The sequence below is a fragment of the Bombyx mori genome, chromosome 19 (assembly GCF_030269925.1).
Source record: "Bombyx mori chromosome 19, ASM3026992v2".
Classification (NCBI taxonomy): Eukaryota; Metazoa; Arthropoda; class Insecta; order Lepidoptera; family Bombycidae; genus Bombyx; species Bombyx mori.
In genome coordinates this window covers 12,855,066-12,880,550 of record NC_085125.1, presented here as the reverse complement: position 1 = coordinate 12,880,550, position 25,485 = coordinate 12,855,066, and the positions used below count along the sequence as shown (strand labels likewise).

The 25,485-nt window shown below is 37.4% G+C and overlaps 1 protein-coding gene across 6 annotated transcripts in view; it reads left to right on the top strand.

The window, feature by feature from the left end:
• The window catches only part of ITP (ion-transport peptide), a 92,634-nt gene that overhangs the window by 41,072 nt on the left and 26,077 nt on the right, over positions 1 to 25,485 (top strand).

Here is a 25,485-nt window from a genome sequence, read left to right as displayed (position 1 = left end):
ACAATGTAAGGTTTTACTGTTCATTACACACAACCTGAATTCGAGACAATCTCCCGCGACTTCATAAAAAATGACTTAAGTATAATTGACAGTTTCGTCAGCTGAACTTTTTGAAGGCTTTATCTTGAAAGAGTAGGTTTTTATTTGAAAGTCTAATGAAAACACTGAAGCATTGATGATTTTGATATCAAATAATTGGTATTCAAAAAGAAAATTTGCTCTTGAAAATTATTTAGTATCAGTAAAATTGATTTTATAGATTCATCGCGCGTTTATTAAATTTTCGGTAAATAATTTCCGACATTTGAGTATTGGGTTAGCACAAGCGGTTAGTTAACCGTAAAATTTTCTGTATATTTTAAAATAAAAGCAAATTTTTATTATGTTCATATGTTTTAATCCAAAAAAAAATTTAACGAAGAAATTAGGTAGTTTTTCTCGAATTTAAACTTTTTATTTGTTTGAATTTGATTTTATTTAATTTAAATATCTAACATTTAAACCAAACACTTCTAATTGAAATTACACATATGTATAAAATATGTTTATTGTTATACAACGGCGCTATAAGAGGTAATAATTGAAAATTCCGGAATTTTTAAAAGAGGTAGGACAATTACTCTGAAATAAAATTTTGTCCCTTTTTTTATTGCTTAGGTGAGTAGACGAGCTCACGGTCCACCTGACGTTAAGTATTGAAGTTAAGTAAGACACCTTGAGATATAAGTTCTAAGGTCTCAGTTTTTACAGTACAACGGCTGCCCCACCCTTCGAACCTAAACGCATTACCGCTTTGAACGTGAACTTCAGTGTCAATGTAAGCTATAGCCATAGCTTATTAAATAGCGTAGCAACGTCCATCGCTCGCACTGTGCATTTTATTTGAACGTTTTTCTAAGTCGCACCCTCAAGTGGTATTTCTTAAACGAATAGACAGACGTGTTTCGTACTGTCTACATTTTTTAAAAGTTTTGAACTTGTATTTTCTTTCCAATACTTAACCTTTTTAGGCTGCGATCTCCATAATTAAACACTGTTATTGTCTTAAGTGACCAAGAAAGCTCTCGTATACAAAACGCTAGTAGTCGTGTGTTAATCGCGAATAGAGCTTCAGAGCTTCGACGTAAAGCAAGGGCAGATTTTTAAAAAAACACAGAACATGTTTTCATAACATTTTTATTTTAATTCTTGTTCTTTTTTTTATTTTATATTTTACATTGTTGTGGATTGGTCGGTCTGATGCTGGTGTGCGCGTCACTCCGCAGGTGCCGGCGGAAGATCAGCGCCGCAGTACCGATTGTTTCGTTACTGTTAGGCATTGCTGAGCCGGTAACCGTTTCCAAGCCTCGTTATTTTTGTTATCTTTTTTATTTTTTGGTACCTAATTTATGTTTGGAATAAATGTTTAATAATAATAATAATTATTATTATTACATAATTTTGAAATATAAAAAAAAACATTTAAAAGATTAAACATTTTATTCGGACCAAGGATACGCTGTCACTCAATAGCTTCCCATACATCTTATGTTACACGCATCCTCATATCAGTAATGTGAATCGATCAATACCTTTTTTTTTCTAAGAAAACACTGATATATCTTTGTATCGATACATATCTTATCTAATAAGCAGCACGGTCCAGTCGCTGTTAAGTGATTACCAGAAATGAGGATCAAGTCTGTTGGCATCTCTATACAACTTGTTTTGTATATAAAAAAAAAAAAAAATTTTTTAGTTGGTACCACAATTCTTGCCCCTCCGTCTCTTAAATTCCCTGAAATTCGTTTCAATCAACTCAGGATTCTCAAATTCTTATATGTCGTATTCAGGAGCCATGAGAAGGCTCTACCATCTTGTCTATTGCTGCTGTGAAGTAACGCGTTATGAGTTAAGGAGTAAGATCGAGAATTTGACTACTTAGTATCAGATTTTGCCATAGATGAAGAAGATTTAATATCATCAAAACTTACTGGTAAACTTCAATGTTGACCAATACTAGAAGTTGGAATTGTGTGCAGTAGAGCAAATAGTAGAGTGCTGTTCAAAAGTATAGGTTTTGACTCTTTAAAATGCTACGCTGACATGGCAAACAAGCACTGGAAATGAAACATGCTATTAATAATGACAGTAAAAGTATACAATAGACAAAAAACGTGAGATTGGATCGTAAGGTGTAAGTGTAAGCTATCGACTGATTTTTATTATTAATAAATTCAATAAAAAAAAATTTTTTAAAACAAAAAACGAATATTTGGATATACGCACCATATACATACTTCGAGTTCACGTCATAAATAGGAAAAATGTTTTTTAATGTATCAAAACTTTTCCAACTATTAACCGGTTCAAGGATGACTAAGTTAGAAAACTTTAAGTCTAATGGGAGGTCTTGTCGAGGAGTAAAATATGCATATAATGATTAATGGCGTCACGAAACTGTGCGAGAGAGATAGCGCTACACACTTACCCTTTCTTATTAAATAAAACATCTGTTAACGATTAATTGAGGTCCTGTCTCAATGAAATATTTAAAAATGCATTCGCAAATTCAAAGTCTGTGAAATTCTAGAGCACACTTAAATCGAACTCTTGATAATTGATATTTTATTAATGTAGAGAAAGGTGTCAAATATCGTCTAATACAAAAGACATCAACGAGATACGATTTTTACGTTATTCTTCTATATGAAGAATGTATGTTTTCAATAAATTTATTTTTCATTATAATAAATTTAATTCTTCGATATGATTGATATATTTTAGCATGTCTCAGTTGAGCAAAATTTTATATTATATATGTTAACTGGTAATCTACAGTGATGTGTGGTCGCACGCGTAGGTACCACCTGCCTATTCAGATCGTGTAAGTCATGAATTCATATTTAAAAGTTGGAGCAGCCGTTATGCAATTGAGGCTTCGACCTCATGTCTCAAGGGAGGCCCATTCACGTTTTAATTTCTCTAGGGTTCGCTGACCAGTTCACATCAGGAAGGCCTTAATTTAACATAAAACAGATTGGATATTTTGCATTTGAATTTGAAGACAATATCTTTTGAAACACAGCTCTCTTCCACGAACTATTTTTGGATCAGACAGTAATACTTAACAAAAAAAATATATCAAAAGGTCACCAATGACGTCATTTCGACCTAAGAACTGTATTAGATTATCGATATGAGCATAGTAATTCACCGAAATATTACTAAGATTTTTTTGTTTTTGTTTTAATAAGAATGACAACGAAAATTTTATCCTAATTAATATGTATTACATGACGTTTTTGACTAGTCACGGTTGACTGAGTTTTCTTTTTTTTATTACTTAGGTGGGTGGACGAGCTCAGAGCCCACCTGGTGTTAAGTAGTTACTGGAGCCCATAGACATCTACAACGTAAATGCGCCACCCACCTTGAGATATAAGTTCTAAGTTCTCAGTATAGTTACGACGGCTGCCCCGCCCTTCAAACCGAAACGCATTACTGCTTCACGGCGAAATAGGCGAGGGGGTGGTACCTGCCCATGCAGACTCACCAGAGGTCCTACCACCAGTAAAAAACGTAACGCATAACGACGAACACGAGATAAAAGCCTTTAGGTATGTCTATGACGTGCAAAAAAAGAATCCTAGGATGTATTTAGGATTGGAATTGTGACTCATAAAATAAGATTACACCACTGTTGCACTTTTATTTGTATTTTTTAAAATCTCCTTTGTTAAAATTTCCCCTTCTCTGTCATTCTCTTTTCCCTTTCTTACCATTTTCTCTCTCACATCTTAACGCTCCATACTGTTTTCACACGTTCCATTCTTACCAATCCTACATTTATGTATGGATTTCACTGGTGGTAGGACCTCTTGTGAGTCCGTACGGGTAGGTACTACCACCCCGCCTATTTCCGCCATGAAGCAGTAATGCGTTTCGGTTCGAAGGGTGGGGTAGCCGTTGTAACTATACTGAGACCTTATAACTTATATCTCGAGGTGGGTGGCGCATTTACGTTGTAGATGTCTATGGGCTCCAGTAACCACTTAACACCAGGTGGGCTGTGAGCTCGTCCATCCATCTAAGCAATAAAAATAAATAAAAAAATAAAAGCATATATAGAGACATAGAGATAAGACATATGCATGCACATATAATCAATTGATTTATTAACATTACGCTATGTTATGACAGCAGTCGATGAAAATATAATGGCGTAATAAATAAATATTTACTAACAATCACGCCACGTTAACTGGTCCCGTGATAAGTTCGTAAAGAACTTGTGTTACAGGTACCAGACAACGGATATAAATGTAAGAGTTTTATTATACACATACATATATTTAATATACATCCATAGCCCTGGAAAATACATTTATATTTATCATACAAATATCTTCCCTTGGCGGGATTCGAACCCGCGACCCCCTTGTGTAGTGACCATGTCACTTACCACTACACCAGACGGCCGTTGATAATAAATCACTTCATTATAAGACGTCCGGTGCATTCGTGTTGAAGCGATGCACCGGTGTTCGAATCCCGCAGGCGGGTACCAATTTTTCTAATGAAATACGTACTCAACAAATGTTCACGATTGACTTCCACGGTGAAGGAATAACATCGTGTAATAAAAATCAAACCCGCAAAAATTATTATTTGCGTAATCACTGGTGGTAGGACCTCTTGGGAGTCCGCACGGGTAGGTACCACCACCCCGCCTATTTCCGCCGTGAAGCAGTAATGCGTTTCGGTTCGAAGGGTGCGGTAGCCGTTGTAACTATACCTGAGATCTTAGAACTTATATATCTCGAGGTGGGTGGCGCATTTACGTTGTAGATGTCTATGGGCTCCAGTAACCACTTAACACCAGGTGGGCTGTGAGCTCGTCCATCCATCTAAGCAATAAAAAAAAAAAAAAAAAAAAATATTTATGCATGTCGGTGTTCGAATCCCGTGGGCATTTATCACTTTGTGTAATGAAGTACGTACTTAGCTCATATTCACGAATGAATTCCACGATGAAGGAATTGCATCGTCTAATAAAAAGCAAATATGCATAAAAAAAAGCGTAGTTACTTTAATATAAGTATAATCTGGGACAATACTAACAATCATCTTCCCTTAACCTATGGGAACTAGAGATTGATGTTATATATGTATTTAGACATACTAGTGGTCCCGCAGTAGTCTAGGTGACCCATACGTAAGGTCAATTAAAAAAACACGCATTCGAACCTAGAGCCTCGTTCTTTTTTAAGTAGGTAAAGATTATTAGACAGCTCTACAACACAAGCGAGAGTCGTAGAGATCTCGGACCACAATTCGGAGATCAATAAGTCGATAAATTAAAAAACATGACAGTGCTATATAATTTTCACGTCGATAATTATAAATAAATTAGGATACCGATATCCGGACGGACGATTCTTGATCCATTAAAAACGTTCAATTAAAAATGTCACGGTGTCATGTTACGCGGCAGGTGTTCAAAATTATTCAAATGAAAATTGTCATTAAATTTAGTCTAATAGGTTTTTTATTTTATGTTTTCATTTTCAACTATAATGTTGGGCTGCTCTACCATAATGACGTCACCCAGGTTTTTTTTCCCTACCTATGCTGTTTTTTTTATTGCTTAGATGGGCGGACGAGCTCACAGCTCACCTGGTGTTAAGTGGTTACTGGAGCCCATAGACATCTACAGCGTAAATGCGCCACCCACCTTGAGATATGAGTTCTAAGGTCTCCAGTTTAGATACAACGGCTGCTCCACCCTTCAAACCGAAACGCATTTCTGCTTCACGGCAGAAATAGGCGGGGTGGTAGTACCGTGCGGACTCACAAGAGGTCCTACCACCAGTAAAATAGCCTTTAGAGGCTATTTCAGCTTCATCCTAACGTGTGTAGGTGAACTCACGGGGCTCAAGCCGGAGTGTTGCTAACACTGACCCTAGCAAGAGTAGTGCTTCGCAGAATCTACCACCGGATCGGAAACGCGACCCACTGAGAAGATCCGGCGAGAAACTTAGTGGGCACACCCGGGTCAGTCTCAATTGTTTTATACAACGGCTATCTTCCTTTTCAAACAGGAACGCACCCTTCCTTCACGATAGAGAGAGACGCAACATCAAAATCATTCTCACTCACGGCATGTCCATTTGTAGATTTTCTGAAATAGCTGTACCGAAAATTATAATCTACTGGTCGAGCCCCAAGAAAACCACAAAGGAAATTAATTAACTAAACATAATATGTATTTAACGGATCTTAGAAGTGATTTCTATACAAGATCGAATTAAATACACACGTCTGGCTTAAATGAAGCCTCATTTCCTCAAACCGTTACAAGTTTCGCGTTCATACATTCTAAAATCTGCTCGTTTGTCCAATTAACAGCACATTAAAACGGAAAACATGCTTTATATCATACAGATTAAGGTTTCTTTTTTATTATGTTCATTCAGCACTAATTCAGGAAGCTATAAATCGCTTGAGTAATGAATTAAAAATTGAAATCATTCGAGATGTCTCGAAAAGTATACAACGCTGCTTCATATAAACGTTATTAAGATTAACAAACCATCGGATTTGAAATCTAATGTCTAGCGAAATCTCAATACAATCAATATTATTTTGTTGTAATAATTGTGAGTCCTCGAGAATAGGTATCACCGTTTTGAATAATCCTTACACTGTAACTTCCATCACAGATAATACACATAAATTAGTTATAGATAAGCAACTCCAGCATTCAACAAAAATGTTAACGGGCCTCGACCACTAGATGGCTTCGCTTCGATTAGTTTCTCATTGCTCCTGTAGATAGCACTAACATATTACATATCCTATATTTTATTTTTAGTAAAGGATTTTGTAAATTTTCTACTTAAAATGAGGACTTGTATGAATTATATTCTTTTTATTTTCCGTGTTTAGTTACACAATAATTCAATGCCTTATCTTGAACAGCATATAAGTTTAGGGGCATCTACTACAAGATGTCGCTAGTTTCCATACAAAAAAATATTTGTCATAAAGTATCGCAGTTTCAAGCCCTTTTTGAGCCCCGTGAGCTCACCTACTAGCCACGGTTACGCTGAAATAGCCTCTCAAGGCTATCAGCTTAGGTAGGAAAAAAAAAATCAAGCCCTTGACTTCGATCTCAGATTTTGAAGTGCGCGACGTTATTCATCTATATGAGATCCCGTACTCACTGATCACCGGATCGACCGTGTGCTATTCTGACCTTTAATAGCGAAAAACCTAGCTAGCTCAATCCACGCTTAGTACTAAAAGGTATGCAGCGGAGTTTACGCTCGTTACAATCGTTTTCATGGCGACTGTGCACTCGCGTACATTTAGGAGCGAATACGCCGAGCTATACAAGCAAATGTACGTCGTTCACACGTATTCAGTTCTCATTGTCGTTGGTATTTTTGTAAAACGACACCGCGCCATTACGCGGAAGTGCAGCGTTGCAGTGTCACAGACGCGAGCACGCGTTCCACCCACATTGAACGTAATCGATTCCGGGATTCGATCATAATTTCGGGATTTTCAAATTAAGCGCATGTACATAATCGATTCTGTTCTAACATAATTTCGGGGTTTTCTCATTAAACATATGTACATAATCGATTCTATTCTAATTTAATTTCGGGATTTTCTTATTTATAATCGATTCTGTTCTGACATAATTTCGGAATTTTCTTATTTATAATCGATTCTGTTCTGACATAATTTCGGGATTTTCTTATTTATAATCGATTCTGTTCTAACATAATTTCGGGATTTTCTTATTTATAATCGATTCGGTTCTAACATAATTTCTGGATTTTCACATTAAACGTATGTATATACGTTTTTTTTAAATACTATACAGATAATAAACATCCAGACAAAAACCAAGCAAACCTGTTTATCACACGAATGTTTGTCTGATGTGGGAATCGAACCCATGAGCTTCGGCGCAATAGTCAGGGCTGATAACTACAGCACCATTGAGTCGGTCAAATGAGTATCTCATGTTGTAGTTCGAACCTTAAAAAATACTTATAATTTCATGAAATTATTAATAGAAGCAATGATACGGAGTAGAGCTCATCCATTCGGAGTAGAATCATCCGTACTGCCTGGAGCCACTGCGGTCATCCACAGTGCGTTTCCAGAGGTCTTTTTTGCCACATACCATCCGGCTATGGAACGACCACCCCCCTCCCCCGGGTTTTTCCCGAGCGCTATGACATGTCTTTCTTCAAACGGGGCTTGTGGAGAGTATTAAACGGTAGGCAGCGGCTTGGCTCTGCCCCTGGCATTTGCTGAAATCCATGGGCGACGGTAACCACTCACCATCAGGTGGGCCGTGTGCTCGTCTGCCTACAAGGGCAATAAAAAGAAGAAAAAAACGGCTTATTTGTCATCAATATAAAACAAAACGAGCAAACAACGTACTCATTTCTCAGGAGCCGAGAGAATCGTAATCCTCCGTTGAACCGGTTCAGTATATTAATCCGGCTGATGAGTCGATCCGGTTTTACGGTCGCCGGCCTGTCTCTTGCCGCGCTCATCCGCGAAACATCATTATAGTGGGGTAAAAGTAGCTGGCCAAGTTTGTAGCGCCGTTGATGCGTGCGGGCCACCGCTGTAACTCATTTTCATTTCGTTTCGTTCATTTGACGGTCACGCGTTTATTGTAAAGTCATCTTACCGCCTCGCCCATAAGCTAATAACTCTCTGTCCTAGTAAAACTGGAAAAGCCTCCGTGACAACACTAGCCTTTATCTATATATGAGTCGACTATTATCAAAGCCGGCAATCTGACTTTTGGACAATGATTGGTAAATCAGAAAAACGAGTTATTGACTTTGTATTCCATTGGCAGTCACAAAACTCTTCGGAACGACATCTTAGATAAATAACAGGTTAACTATTAACCTTTATTTAATGCAGGTTTTGAACAGTATTCTTTGAAGGAGACGATTATATTCAAATCAATCTGTATTGACATATCAATAATTTTTTTTTGTCCAAATGCACAGATTGCCACCTTTGATAATAGACAACTCATATATAAAAATGAATTGCTGTTCGTTGTTCTCGCTTAAACTCGAGAACGGCTCGACCGATTTGGCTAATTTTGGTCTTGAATTATTTGCGGAAGTCCAGAGAAAGTTTAAAAGGTGGATAAATATAAAAATGCTGGGAATTAAATAAAAAATACAGTTTTGTTTTTCCTTTGATGTGTCCCCCGTCGGACGGATTCCTTTTGTTTGTTTTAAGTTTATTTTATACAAAAGTTTAGGTCTTTTGTTTATCGATTGAAGCACTACGAAGTCTGCCGGGTCAGCTAGTTTAAAATAAAAAGAACTGCCGAAATTCTGACTACTATGACGTTTTCTGACTCCCAAAATTATATCGTCTCTGGATAAATTCCAAAATTAGATGTAAAAAGAAATGCAAAAGGAAATGACAAGGTTATGTGACAGTGATAATAAAATACATACACATAGGTCGCAGTGCCGTTAAATTCTTTACGACTAAATATATTTACGACATCATTTTGGCAATAAAACGTAGTAAAAAAAAACTTTATAAAGAGAAAATACAAACAAAATATAAACAGCTTGTTGACAAACACGACTGCAAAACTATAAGATTTAGTCTTTTCAATGTCATCTTTGGAAGTTCGTTAAAAATAAAAATTCTCCACAATTCATATTATGAGACTTCACGATAATATGTTTTTGAAGTGAAACTTCCTTATCGGCGTTGGAAAAAAATTTACCGTCACATTTTTCGGTTACGCGTCACATTTTTCCGTTACGCGCCATCTGTTTTGTATTCATGTCTATGATAATAAAATCCTTTTGTTTAAACTTTATCTAATTTAACTTTTTTGTATTCATGTCTATGATAATAAAATCCTTTTGTTTAAACTTTATCTAATTTAACTTTATTTAACCAATTTCTAGAAAGTTGCATGTAGATCATTTTTCGAAAAATAAGGCCATAAATAAGTTTCACTTCTTACGTGTGTACACTAGTACACGCACACATTTTTTTGTTTTAATATTCTTATACAACTTACTGTTACACTCTTCTCTTCTGTTCTCACTCTTCTCCGATGCTTATATTACGCTAAAATCTATACATATAAAAATGATTTGCTGTTCGTTAGTCCCGCTAAAACTCGAGAACGGCTGGACTGATTTGGCTAATTTTGGTCTTGAATTGAAGTCCAGAGAAGGTTTAAAAGGTAGATAAATATCAAAATGATCGGAATTAAATGAAAATAATAATTTTGTTTGATGGGTCCCCCGTCGGACGGATTCCTTTTGTTTGTTTTAAGTTTATTTTATACAATAGTTTAGGTCTTTTATTTATAGATTAAGGCACTACGAAGTATGCGGGGTCAGCTAGTTATTAAATAAATCGATCTGAGAAACAAATATAAGTTCCGATGCGTAAAAACAACGCAGTTGTAGATCGATAAGTAGATTACAAACAACCTTAAAAATGTCAAACAAGAAATTAATACGCGCTATTTGTTGAGTACAAAATATTTATTATCCGGCAAGTTTCTCAATTACCATAATATAAACTGTATGCGTTCCGTAAAAAAAAGATTCAGAAGTAAAAAATTCCACATTGAATGAGTTCGTAAACAAATACATTGCTCAGTGTAAAACAGAGGTCCAACTAACTTGGAACGGAATCGGACGATAGAATTAAAATATGAATAATCTTTGACAGTATAATTAACCCGCAAAATTATAATTTGCGTAATTACTGGTGGTAGGACCTCTTGTGAGTCCGCACGGGTGGGTACCACCACCCTGGTTATTTCTGCCGTGAAGCAGTAAAGCGTTTCGGTTTGAAGGGTGAAGCAGCCGTTGTAACTATACTTGAGACCTTAGAACTTGTATCTCAAGGTGGGTGGCGCATTTAAGTTGTGAATGTCTATGGGCTCCAGTAACCACTGAACACCAGGTGGGCTGTGAGCTCGTCCACTCATCTATCTAATAAATATATAGATATTAAATAATAGACATTCAGAAAATCGATTTCTTTCCAATCCAGCGTCACGTCTTGTTTAAGTTGTTAATTCAGCTCAAAAAATTATTTAAATCCATCGATTAAAAACGCACAGAAACCTTAAAGCGCAGTGAAAGGCAATATCAACGATTATAATCTGTATATCTTAGGTAGATTTCCTTGAATCAAATTAATAACTTGTCAGCAACAGATTTGATCACTAAAACATAAAATCTTGATACACATTCTCTACGTAACTTTTAATACTAGAGTTTGCACAATATTTTATAAGGATACATTAATTTAAATCGATTTCCATATCATTCAATCAATGTTGGCTAAGTAATTTTGTAAGGGGTTTTCAAGAGTTATAAACGTAATTGAAGAATAATTTAAGGTACTTATTTACGGTTTAATCTCGCATTTTTTTTATTACAGCTGTCTCTTATCGTTTGAATATTGTGCTATATATTGAGAAATTAAAATGTTAAAATAGTGTATAACTATACAATTAGTAGTCCGTGACCACGAAAACTGTAAACTTCACTACACGTGAAGCGTTTAAGACGAAGGTTCGAGAACTGTTTCTCAGAGAGTTAGCAGAGTCATCTAATTGATAATATTTGTTTATATATGTTTTTATATGTATATATTTATGTATATGTATTTATTTAAGTACTATGTATTATGTATGTTATATATACACATAATATATGTTTAAGTAATATCACCTTCACACTACACCTACCAAGCTTCATCTCTGCACTCCCCAAAGGTAGACTGTTAGAGAATGCCTATGGCATTAAGTCCGCCTTTATACTTTCTAGTATAAGAAGTTATAAATAAATAAATAAAGTATTCGAAACATCGGAACTAATCTATAAATATATAAAAATGAATTGCTGTTCGTTAGTCTCGCTAAAACTCGAGAACGGCTGGACCGATTTGGCTAATTTTGGTCTTAAATTATTTGTGGAAGTCCAGAGAAGGTTTAAAAGGTAGATAAATACTCGGAATTAAATGAAAACAATTTTGTTTTTCCTTTGATATGAAAGGAACTTTGATGTGTAGTTTATACAAAAGTTTAGGTATTTTATTTATCGATTGAGGCAATACGAAGTCTGCCGGGTCAGCTAGTACACTATAAATAAAAACGACAACACTAAACTGTAAAAGTAGTTATAATTGTGTGAAACCTACTTAGTTAGCCTTCCGTGACGCAAGTACATAATAATTTTAGGTATAAATATTGAATCGAACACAATTCGAAGAGTTCGCTTTGAAATTATTACTGGTGGTAGGACCTCTTGTGAGTCCGCGCGGGTAGGTACCACCGCTCTGCCTATTTCTGCCGTGAAGTAGTAATGCGTTTCAGTCTGAAGGGTAGGGCAGCCGTTGTAAATATACTGAGATCATAGAACTTATATCTCAAGGTGGGTGGAGCATTTACATTGTAGATGTCTATGGGCTCCAGTAACCACTTATCACAAGGTGGGTTGTGAGCTCGTCCACCCATCTAAGCAATAAAAAAAAAGCCTCTTGTGAGCTCGCACGGGCGCACGGGTAAATACCATCATTTAGCCCATTTCTGCCACCTCGAAGCAGTAATGTGTTCCAGTTCGAAGGGTGGGTCAACCTTTACTTCAGAACGAAAACTTAGAGCCCATATCTTAGGGTGGGTGACGGCATTTACCTCGTACCTTTTTTATTCCTACCTAAGCTGATAGCCTTGATATTTCAACGTCACCTTAACTAGTAGGTGAGCTCGCGGGGGATCTTCTCAGTGGGTCGCAATTCCGATCCGAAGGTAGATTCTTCGGAGCACTGCTCTTACTAGGGCTAGTGTTAGCAAATTCTCTCAGGTTGAGCCCGTGAGCTCACCTCCTAGCTATTATAGCTACACCTAGGTGTAGCTATAATAGCCCCTCACGCTAGCAGCGGATTAGAAGGGGAAAAAAAATAAAAAAAAACAATGTGAAAACTAACTAAACAAGTATGAATGAGCCCTTAGCGCATACGAACGATGCGATGCCATTGTGTCTACCGCAGTCACGTACACAAACGAAACTCGATCCACGCACACACGCGCCGAGTAAAAAATACAACAACTCTACAAACACATACTTGCATTTTAACAATAAATGTATCATAGTTTTTTCGTAGCCTTTTTTTTGAATTCTATCATTAATTTATTACATCAAAAAACGTTTTTAATTCCTTGCAATCTAATTCCTTCTTATAGCTTCGTTGAATTTCTATCTGAAAATTTTATATTTAAACGATTAGACCTTTTTTTTTAAATTTAATTTTAAATTTTAAATTATAGAGCTCTAGAATTCGGTTATGTTTATATCTTAATTTTCTTAGCTTGGGAGAAGAAATTAAGGTCAAGGCGATAAGGCTGGAGCCGATAAACGTACCAACGTGGATATCTATACTTAATATTATAAAGCTGAAGAGTTTGTTTGTTTGAACGCGCTAATCTCAGGGACTACTGGTCCGATTTGAAAAATTCTTTCAGTGTTAGATAGCTCATTTATTGAGGAAGGCTATAGGTTATATAGCATCACGGTAAGACCAATAACAGTGGAGCACCAATAAATGATGTTTCAAAATATTTTCACTTTCTACGTAAATGAAGTGGGGGGTAAAATTTAGCGTTATGCCAAAGTAATTATTCCACGCGGACAGAGTCGAGGGCAAAAGCTGGTGACAACCTATACTGAAACATGGAACGCATATTGACTTCGCGGTAGACTATAAGAGACTGTGGTAACTATCCGTGCGTGCTCACAGCTATCACTGGAGATGTTAGCTAGTCTAACTGTACTGACATGGAGCAAATCCTGTCAGTACTTAAGTAAAGAAAACGTGGTAGATAAGAGAAGGATACTGATACGAAAGAAACCTATGAAAGCAGGGCGGTGTAGCCTTGTCTCTTAATAAATAACCAATTAGACTGTATTTTCTTTAACCTGAAAAGTTTCTATGGGGCAAATAAGACCTTCTGTCACCAATAAGAATTTTAACAGCACTTTATTTAAATCGAAAAGAGTGTGCCAGTTATATTTTTTAAGGAAATCGTTGATCATTGTATTATATACAAATATGTCTGAAATATTTGGTCACACGCATAAATGTTTCATCAGTCAGTTTCCTTGACAAGCATAGTCTAATTTTCTTGTGTCACATCTGAATTTAAAAGAGATATTATGGTTTAAGACAAACGCTTCGTTTCCCAAAACTGTATGTATCTACTTACTTTTTATCTACGTACAAAATTACGAAACATCATTGTGTTGTTTGAATCTGATATATAAATTAAAAAAACACAGTCAGGGTCGTATAAATTTTAAATAAACTAAAAAGTGAATAGTCTGATACGTTTTGAACATCAAACAAACATTATACGAATCTTAAAACAATATTTGAATTGATATTAAGGATTTATATAAGTTTTAGTATATTTACATCGTATTACGCCGTAATAGTTTCTTCAAGGTGGCTTAAAAAAAAATTTTTATTCAAAAAAGTGCTGTTTCGATTTTATTTTTAAATATATCTTTTTTTATTGCTTAGTTGGGTGGACGAGCTCACAGCCCACCTGGTGTTAAATGGTTACTGGTTAGACTTCTACGACGTAAATGCACCACCCACCCACCTTGAGATATTAGTTCTAAGGTCTTAGTATAGTTACAACGGCTACCCCACCCTTCAAACCGAAACGCATTACTTGTTCACGGCAGAAACAGGCAGAGTGGTGGTACCTACCCGCGCGAACTCACAATCATTACAAATAGATTCATCTAAATACCCATTTTTATTACCTTTCAAAGAATTGTCTTTCTTACGACTAATCTGGTGATTAATCTTTTCGAACCTCTTCCGAAAGACTTTCTTCTTGTTTATTTTCTATTACCCGCTGCTGAGATGTAGGGCTCGAACCAAATCTTCCCATTTATATCGGTCTTGGACAGTCTGTTTTAGCTCCTTCCACGTCATGCCCAAAATGCTTAGCTCGAAAATTTCAGAGTTTCAAAGCATACCATTAAAATATCTAAAAATTCATAATTGTTTTATCTCGTTATTACGATTTGAATCGTAGTCAAAAAAAAAAAAACTCTTATATAAATTTAATATAATATGCGATTCCATTACAATTACTTTCACATTAGTTACCTAAGTCTAAGTCTAAGCTAATAGTCTAAGCCGATTGATCTTCTAGAAACTTACCCTGTACAGTTAACAACAATTATACTCAATTAGATAAACACGTCCGAACGCTTCGCCCTGGAGTCAATGAACGATATTGTCAAAAAAAGCCGCAAAATTAATTTTACAAATTCGTTTTTAAGCGAATGAAACGGTAATAAAATCGTTGTATATCCAATTCATTGCATTACTACTACCACTTGTTTACAATTACAATTAATATTACAACCAAACAACCAAACATCTTCCTCAAAAATCATATTACGTAAATCAGTACATTTGCTGTTATAATACGTCATTTTGTTCTTCCAACTTCCCATTATATTATAATATAACATATTATATAATATAAATATTTGCGTATTTTGTATTTGCATTGTCGTATTAATTTCTATATTATTGTTTTCCTGCTATTTACAAATACACTCGTGACGCGCTAGGGTTTCCTCAATGAATTAACCTGGTTCGTCTGGGTGTCATATTGTTTTTGTATTTGTTTAAATTTAGACTAAAACAAGCATAAAACTGCAAATTGAATGCATTTATTTTTATTTAATCACGTTATTTTGTGTTAATGTCAAGATTATTGAAGTTTTTCGGATTAGAAAGATTAAATTCGTTCATGAGTGAATAGTCGTTGTCAAACGATGCTATTCCCGACTTTGAGCATTAAGTTTCGCTTCGCTTTAAGTTTCTCTATTAAAAATAATAATCTAACTCCGATTTGCTTAGGTCCGAAACTATTAATAATTCACGATGAAGTAGAAATAACTGGATATGTCTAGTATCGTATCGTATTTATACATGGGTTACGTTACGGCAGGGTGACCCGAATACTGAGCTCTCGCGTTACAAACTCGCTCGCCGGCGACGCCGCGTCTACTTAGCGACGCAGAGACGGACGCGCCGGGTCCCAGACCCCCCAGGAATGTTCTAAAGAAAACGTTTCGAATTGAAAGTAGTCATAGGCCTAAGTTTCAAATCGATTTAGTCTAAGAGACTAAATCGATTTGATCATTCATCACGAATTTTGGTAATTTTTTTTTTTTTTTTTATTGCTTATATGGGTGGACGAGCTCACAGCCCACCTGGTGTTAAGTGGTTACTGGAGCCCATAGACATCCACAACGTAAATGCGCCACCCACCTTGAGATATAAGTTCTAAGGTCTCAGTATAGTTACTCAGTATAGTAATGTTTGGATATTAATGCATTAATAGTATTTAAATTATAATATTCGATTAGTAACTACAATATTACGGGTGTAAAGACGTAACATAAAATGAAAAGGTTCAGTGGCTTGTGAAAAAAACTTAAAAAAACTTTAACTGATTGGTATGTTTTTCTTAAAATACAAAATTCTAAAATGAATGAAAATTTCTCAATTTTCCATACAAACGACATAAGTATTAATTCAAGTTTCATACTCCTCCGTCCGCGCAATTTTCGTAAAAAAGGATACAGAGTTTTTGCTTCACGTATTAATATATAGATGAAACGTTATGTCCAATCTCCGCTAATTTCGCTTTCCTTGAAACATCCACGATTTTTTTTTTTTTTAATACTTATATGAGTGGATGGACTCACAGCCCAGCTGGTATTAAGTGATTACTGGAGCCCATAGACATTAACAACGTAAATGCGCCACCCACCTTGAGATATAAGTTCTAAGGTCTTAAGTATAGTTACAAGGGCTGTCCCACCCTTCAAACCCAAATGCATTACTGCTCGACGTAATAAATATGAAATCTAAAACTCCTGCTCTGAGTACCGCCCATTCAAGTAGCTCTTAAACTATTTGGGGCAATCCTTCTACGGATTTTAAAACGATTTACCTCCTTGACTAGTCGGAAAGGTAAATGATCTGTAACATGTTTCTCTTATCGTCGAACTAACGACGTTGTGATGTGGACAATCGTTTCTCAAACATTCTAAAGTATTATTAGATTCTTAGGCTTATCTAAACGTGGCTTAATGAAACCTAGTAGTGATTTTCGGTACGTAGTCATGTATATACAGTGTGATATCCACAGTATATTCAATAAAAACTAACAAATGTTCGCCAGGTGAACGAAATTCGACCATAATCAATGAAGAATTAAGATTTATATTCGTTTATGTATTACAATATCTCATTGCCGTGCGGTTTGCGGCTTAGGATTGGCCGAACCGCTCGTGGGTGTTGTAAAAGACGACTAAGAAACATTTTCTGACAACCTTTTTATACCAACGATAGCATTTCTAAGGAGGGTTGATGTCAATGAGGTGGTCAGTTGTAAAACTCATGCCAAACCCCTATTCAGCATGATAAGAGAACATACTACGCCGATCTCACATAATGTTGGATAAGAGTGAAAATAAAAATATTCATTTGATTGTTTATCGGCATTTTGAAAAAAAAAAACTCTATTTCCGAATAAAGATATTGATATTATAGTTAATAAACAAAAAAACATCTGTTGACAAATTAAATTAAATAGGTACTGATCTAAAGTGGCTAGAGCGCGTAAAAAGAATGACCCCTCGATCGGACCAGCCAAGTCTAGTATAAGCTGAACTTCGATTCGCGGTTTCGGGTTAAGATTAATACGCTCTCAAGGGATATTAGATCCATTCGCGTTATATTTACGTCTGCCTCATACCCCAAATGTATTAAAAAATATTTTTAGAAACGACTACTTAGATACTAAAATATATGTTTCGATAAACTATCACTTAATGTAGTGTTTCTTATGTTACATTATTTTTGCTTTGGTTTATGTTGTATGATTTTTATCTTGTTTATTTATCGGTTTTCGTTGGATTAGCGTTTTAGCCGTCACTGGTACAATTATTAATGTACAGATTGCTAACTATGAGCGCTCGTTATCACACTTTTAATTAAGTATTGCGCTTTCAAAACATTTCCTTTGCATTTTTTCACGTATAATCATTTAAAAAAAACTTATAGAATTATTTCACCTGCTCTACACAAAAATGTCTTTCTGAAATCAATAGCGACTTCGTGTTCTGACATGACATTCTAAGTGGCTGATCTTAATTATTCTTGACTTATTTAATTTGACTAACTGAAATATAATAGCAGTTAGTGGAAAGCTTCAGTAATAAATATACTACACCGCCAGTAGCTTCGGATACTAGCCGAAAATATAGTAATATTTCAGTGAAAATCTCTCATATTGTTTGTCATTTTCGTCCGAAACCGTATCAAAGATAGAAAATAAAGCTTTCTTAATGTAAAAAGACTCATTTGCACATTATAAATTGTCTGAAACGAATGAGGAGTTTATTATATACGAATATGTCATGCGAGGTTTTCTTTTCATTACCCATGTTAACTGAGGAGTTAATTTGAAGATTTTTGATACCAATGCGATTGGTGGCGCCATCTAGTAATAGTGGGTCGTAATCGATTCGGTTCCTTGCAAATCTTTATTTACGTCAACACGATCAAGGCTTTAGAGTATTAAGTACGATTCCGATCCGGTGGTAGATTCATTCTCGAATCAACTGCTTTTGAGTTGTTAGGTCTTCTTCGGAAGCGCTCGGGCAGCTGTTAGCAAGTCCCACCCCTCCTGGCTCAGCCTTTGCTCGCCCACCTGTCCTGGTGAAACTGGAAAGGTCACCACTAATCTTTCAATCATAAAAAAAACTTATTAGTATTAAGAAAGGTTCACACTGCTGCCTCTGTTCGCCCTACGACAGAATATAGAATCAATCGAGCGCTAGTTGCGACTTTAGTGCTCACCTTTCTAGTGACCGACCGCGTAATGACCCTCTGCGAGAATACGGCTTAAGATATTCTCGTCGCCCGCTCGATCCTCCCGCGCTCGCTAATATCGAAGCATCAGTGTGCCGAATCTCACTGACGGGACACGCGCCGATCGTTATCGCGTCCGTTTATCTTCCACCGGATAAGATCGTTCTAAGCAGTGATATCGAGGCGCTGCTCGGTATGGGGAGCTCTGTCATTCTGGCGGGCGACCTAAATTGTAAACACATCAGGTGGAACTCACACACCACAACCCCGAATGGCAGGCGGCTTGACGCGTTAGTCGATGATCTCGCCTTCGATATCGTCGCTCCGCTAACCCCGACTCACTACCCGCTAAATATCGCGCATCGCCCGGATATACTCGACATAGCGTTATTAAAAAACGTAACTCTGCGCTTACACTCGATCGAAGTAGTTTCAGAGTTAGATTCAGACCACCGTCCCGTCGTTATGAAGCTCGGTCGCGCTCCCGATTCCGTTCCCGTCACGAGGACTGTGGTGGATTGGCACACGCTGGGCATCAGTCTGGCTGAATCTGATCCACCATCGCTTCCGTTTAGTCCGGACTCTATCCCGTCTCCTCAGGATACCGCTGAAGCCATAGACATCGTAACGTCACACATCACCTCGACATTAGATAGGTCATCGAAGCAAGTTGTAGCGGAGGACTTCCTTCACCGCTTCAAATTGCCCGACGATATTAGGGAACTCCTTAGAGCTAAGAACGCCTCGATCCGTGCGTACGATAGGTATCCTACCGCGGAAAATCGTATTCGAATGCGTGCCCTACAACGCGACGTAAAGTCTCGCATCACCGAAGTCCGAGATGCCAGATGGTCTGATTTCTTAGAAGGACTCGCGCCCTCTCAAAGGTCTTACTACCGCTTAGCTCGTACTCTCAAATCGGATACGGTAGTAACTATGCCCCCCCTCGTAGGCCCCTCAGGCCGACTCGCGGCGTTCGATGATGACGAAAAAGCAGAGCTGCTGGCCGATACATTGCAAACCCAGTGCACGCCCAGCACTCAATCCGTGGACCCTGTTCATGTAGAATTAGTAGACAGTGAGGTAGAACGCAGAGCCTCCTTGCCACCCTCTGATGCGTTACCACCCGTCACCCCGATGGAAGTTAAAGACTTGATCAAAGACCTACGTCCTCGCAAGGCTCCCGGTTCAGACGGTATATCCAACCGCGTTATTAAACTTCTACCCGTCCAACTCATCGTGATGTTGGCATCTATTTTCAATGCCGCTATGGCGAACTGTATCTTTCCCGCGGTGTGGAAAGAAGCGGACGTTATCGGCATACATAAACCCGGTAAACCAAAAAATCATCCGACGAGCTACCGCCCGATTAGCCTCCTCATGTCTCTAGGCAAACTGTATGAGCGTCTGCTCTACAAACGCCTCAGAGACTTCGTCTCATCCAAGGGCATTCTTATCGATGAACAATTCGGATTCCGTACAAATCACTCATGCGTTCAACAGGTGCACCGCCTCACGGAGCACATTCTTGTGGGGCTTAATCGACCAAAACCGTTATACACGGGAGCTCTCTTCTTCGACGTCGCAAAAGCGTTCGACAAAGTCTGGCACAATGGTTTGATTTTCAAACTATTCAACATGGGCGTGCCGGATAGTCTCGTGCTCATCATACGGGACTTCTTGTCGAACCGCTCTTTTCGATATCGAGTCGAGGGAACCCGCTCCTCCCCACGACCTCTCACAGCTGGAGTCCCGCAAGGCTCTGTCCTCTCACCCCTCCTATTTAGCTTATTCGTCAACGATATTCCCCGGTCGCCGCCGACCCATTTAGCTTTATTCGCCGACGACACGACTGTTTACTATTCTAGTAGAAATAAGTCCCTAATCGCGAAGAAGCTTCAGAGCGCAGCCCTAGCCCTAGGACAGTGGTTCCGAAAATGGCGCATAGACATCAACCCAGCGAAAAGTACTGCGGTGCTATTTCAGAGGGGAAGCTCCACACGGATTTCCTCCCGGATTAGGAGGAGGAATCTCACACCCCCGATTACTCTCTTTAGACAACCCATACCCTGGGCCAGGAAGGTCAAGTACCTGGGCGTTACCCTGGATGCATCGATGACATTCCGCCCGCATATAAAATCAGTCCGTGACCGTGCCGCGTTTATTCTCGGTAGACTCTACCCCATGATCTGTAAGCGGAGTAAAATGTCCCTTCGGAACAAGGTGACACTTTACAAAACTTGCATAAGGCCCGTCATGACTTACGCGAGTGTGGTGTTCGCTCACGCGGCCCGCACACACATAGACACCCTCCAATCCCTACAATCCCGCTTTTGCAGGTTAGCTGTCGGGGCTCCGTGGTTCGTGAGGAACGTTGACCTACACGACGACCTGGGCCTCGAATCAATTCGGAAATACATGAAGTCAGCGTCGGAACGATACTTCGATAAGGCTATGCGTCATGATAATCGCCTTATCGTTGCCGCCGCTGACTACTCCCCGAATCCTGATCATGCAGGAGCCAGTCACCGTCGACGCCCTAGACACGTCCTTACGGATCCATCAGATCCAATAACCTTTGCATTAGATGCCTTCAGCTCTAATACTAGGGGCAGGCTTAGGGACCCCGGTAACCGTACTCGTCGAACTCGACAAAGAGGTCGACGTGCAACCTAACCCATGCATCAGCCCGCTGAGTTTCTCGCCGGATCTTCTCAGCGGGTCGTGATTCCGATCCGGTAGTAGATTCATTCGCGAAACAATTGCTCTTGAGTTGTTAGGTCTCCTTCGGAGGCGCTCGGGCAGTTGTTAGCAAATCCCACCCCTCTTGGCTGAGCCTTTGCTCGCCCACCTGTCCTGGTGAAACTGGAAAGGCCTTCGGGCCACCAGTAAACTTTCAATCATAAAAAAAAAAAAATATTCTCGTCGCTTCGAGAAACTACCCGAGTTGTAATGCAGCCGTAACTCTGAATGGTCTTTTAAGGCGTATTTATTACATTGTAACACGTATGGAGGTACATACGCGAACTGCATGTGTGCGTGTTTCAAATTGCTACACTTCAAACACGTTCAAGACGACCGGGCGCTAATAATTATTACGATTTTACTAGCGCCGTATTAGCGTTTATTATAAACTTACAGTTTTGGACGAGAGCCAAATTTTAATGTTCGGATGTTGTTTTCTTCTTATTTATACGTAACATCACAAGCCGGAGACACGGAGACGGATAGATGACGATATTCATAGGTGGAGGTGGTCTAAGGGCTCCGGTAAAAACTTGACACTGGGTGGGCTGTGAACTCGTTCATCCATTCAATTATACCAGGGGGCGCGCGGGGTATGTGGGACTTGACGATCTGCTGATTTTGTAGCAGACCGCGAGCCCAAGGAGCTTTAGGGCCCTACCGTCTCCCCTTCATTCGTATGCCCTAACCTATCTTTAATTTCAAAACTAGTTAAATTCATTCTATAATTTTTTATATCTTCCTTAATCTGTGAAAGAAATTCCGGTGACTTAGTTTGTTTGTTTGTTAAGTTGAATTGAAACTTTATACAGTTTTTTGCTGCAAGTATTTCGGTGGGACGCGGCTGATTAAAACAAATTACGTATTTAATCATTACTAGATACTAGTTTTACAAGAGCTTAATAATTCATGAAAAAAAAAAACATTACTGCGAAATGATTTTTGAAAGATTAAGAGATGTACAAATTTTATTTATATTTTATCTTCGTTCCTTCGAGCGTGACTCAACAAAACAATATATGGCTAATTTTGACAGTTTATTTGAGTCGACTATTATCAAAGGCGGCAATCTGACTTTTGGACAATGATTGGTAAATCAGAAAAACAAATTATTGACTTTGTATTCCATTGGCAGTCACAAAACTCTTCGGAACGACATCTTAGATAAATAACAGGTTAACTATTAACCTTTATTTAATGCAGGTTTTGAACCGTATTCTTTGAAGGAGACGATTATATTCAAATAAATCTGTATTGACATATCAATAAATTTTTTTTGTCCAAATGCACAGATTGCCACCTTTGATAATAGACGACTCATTTGTTAGTTTGTCTACAATTTTCAATGAAAAAACGATAATTACCGCGAACCGCGCTCTCTGATATAGATGTGTTACTTGAAAGTGGCTACAAGAAAAGTTTTAGCTCGATATTAAAGCATTGCTATATTCTATTCCAATTACAAACTCCTTTTATGACATTTCTTAGAACGTAACCCTTCACGTTTCGCATAACTTGAAATAATAATCATTTCTTTTTCATTGTCGTAAATATCATTTAAAAATTACACAATCAATATAAATTATTGTACAATTAATTCACACACACACACACATACACACAATAATATAATAATAACATCTGTCTCATGGGACTTCGTAAGTGGAATAAATAGATGATATTAATTTATCCCTAATGGGAAAGGCAAAGGACTTTAGCCCATACAGCCAGATCTTGTTCTTGGTAATAATTGGAGAATTTTGGTAGTTTTAAAGTAAGTGGTAGGTTTAAAGAAGTATAGTGACATTTTGTTGTAGTCGCAACGGAAACCGCAAATCTTGCTTCGTTCGTGCCGTTTGCGGTCGAGCTTCGAGTACAATTAGGTATTAGTGCTGTAAAAAGACACGCATTCAGGAAAATTCTGGCAGCGAATTTTTATTTTTATTTATTACAGTGTAATTTATGTATTTTTTTTATTGCTTAGTTACGTGGACGAGCTCACAGCCCACCTGGTTTTTAAGCGGTAACTGGAGCCCATAGACATCTACAACGTAAATGCGCCACCCGCCTTGAGATACGAGTTCTTAGGTCTCAGTAGGTATAGTTACAACGGCTGCCCCACCCTTCAAACCGAAACGCATTGCTTCACGGCAGGAATAGGCAGGGCGGTGGTACCTACCCGCGCGGACTCACAAGAGGTTCTACCACCAGTAATTTAAGGTATCTTAAGATTATTTTATTTATTTATTTATTTATTTATTTATTTATGTACACACAGAAAACAAGACACAGTACAGAGTAATAGGAAAATTATGTACAAAGGCACTGCTTATTTCTTTGAGAAATCTCTTCCAGCAGACCTGCGAGAGGATAATGAGAATAATAATAAAAAGTGATAAGTGTGTGTAGAACACATAACTAAAATAACAAATACAACATGAGAATTATAGCACATACACATAGCAAATATCATAAGTAACACAGTAACACTCGTATATGCGAAGAGTATAGAACCATGATCATTCGGTTGATGATAGATAAAATTGTTTGACCTTGTATTTAAAAACGGAAACAGACTTGCAAACTCGGATGTCAGCCGGCAACGAATTCCGATTAGGTATCGTATTGATTCGAACGTAACGTAATCTTTTTGTTTACGCAAATAGTAATCTGTACGTTAATCGAATAGAAATATTTAAATTTAAAATGCTTAGTTTCCTGTGCTTCCTTTAAGTATAGATTAACATTGAGCCACGTAAGTTAAAATAACAGTATATTTATTTATTTAACAAAATTTTGCAATACTGTTAAGGTATAATGAAATTATTAAGGTTAAGAATGATGTGTGATCGTTTTGTGAATGATTTCAATATACTTACACATTTAAAAGTTTCGTTGTGTTGTTTATGATTTTAATAAAAATAAGAATAAGAAATGTTTTTTTTAAAGTTCTTTGAATTCGGTTATAATTTAGCTCCAGGTGTAGTTTTTACATTAATTGATTCACCATTTAAATACTTATTTTGTGATATCTATGATCTGACCCGGACGCCGCTGCCAACAAACGGTGGCGGGTTTACATTAATTTAATTTCACCAAATCCGGCCCTGACTCAAAATGTGACCGAAGTCGAACTCAAGCTGTCTCAAGAGCAAGTTCTATATAATGAAATCACGTTAAAGAACCCTATATTTAAACCGAGAAACGATATTTTATTGAACGTCGGCTTTGATCTTGGCTCGTGAAATAAAATACATTTTGTATGTTCACTTGGACGCTACATAATTAATTGTTGAAGCATTAATTTTGTGTTTCTGTGTCGAATAGTCAGTCGTTTCGGAAATTATTTTGCTCAAATGTCTTAGTAAATTATATGTTAACTTTACTAATGGTTATTCAACTAACAGAAAAGAAGTAGTGAAATTAATGAAACTAGAGGTCCCGCAGTAGTCGAAATTCGACTATAATTAACTGGAATTGTAAATTTGTACACTATTATGATTGTATTTTATACTTCTATAATCACAAATTTCGGCAAGGCTACTTGACCACAAACGTCAAGAATAAGAGTTTGAAAATAAATAGTATGCATGCGTGTGTGCGTCAAATACATGGTATGGTGTGTGTAATGTTTTCTTTATTGATTTAATGTATCTTTTATGCATTATTTAAAAAAATATTAGCATTGTGCACTTCTTCTCTATATTCTCTATAAGTGTGCAAAATTTCATACTCCTCTGT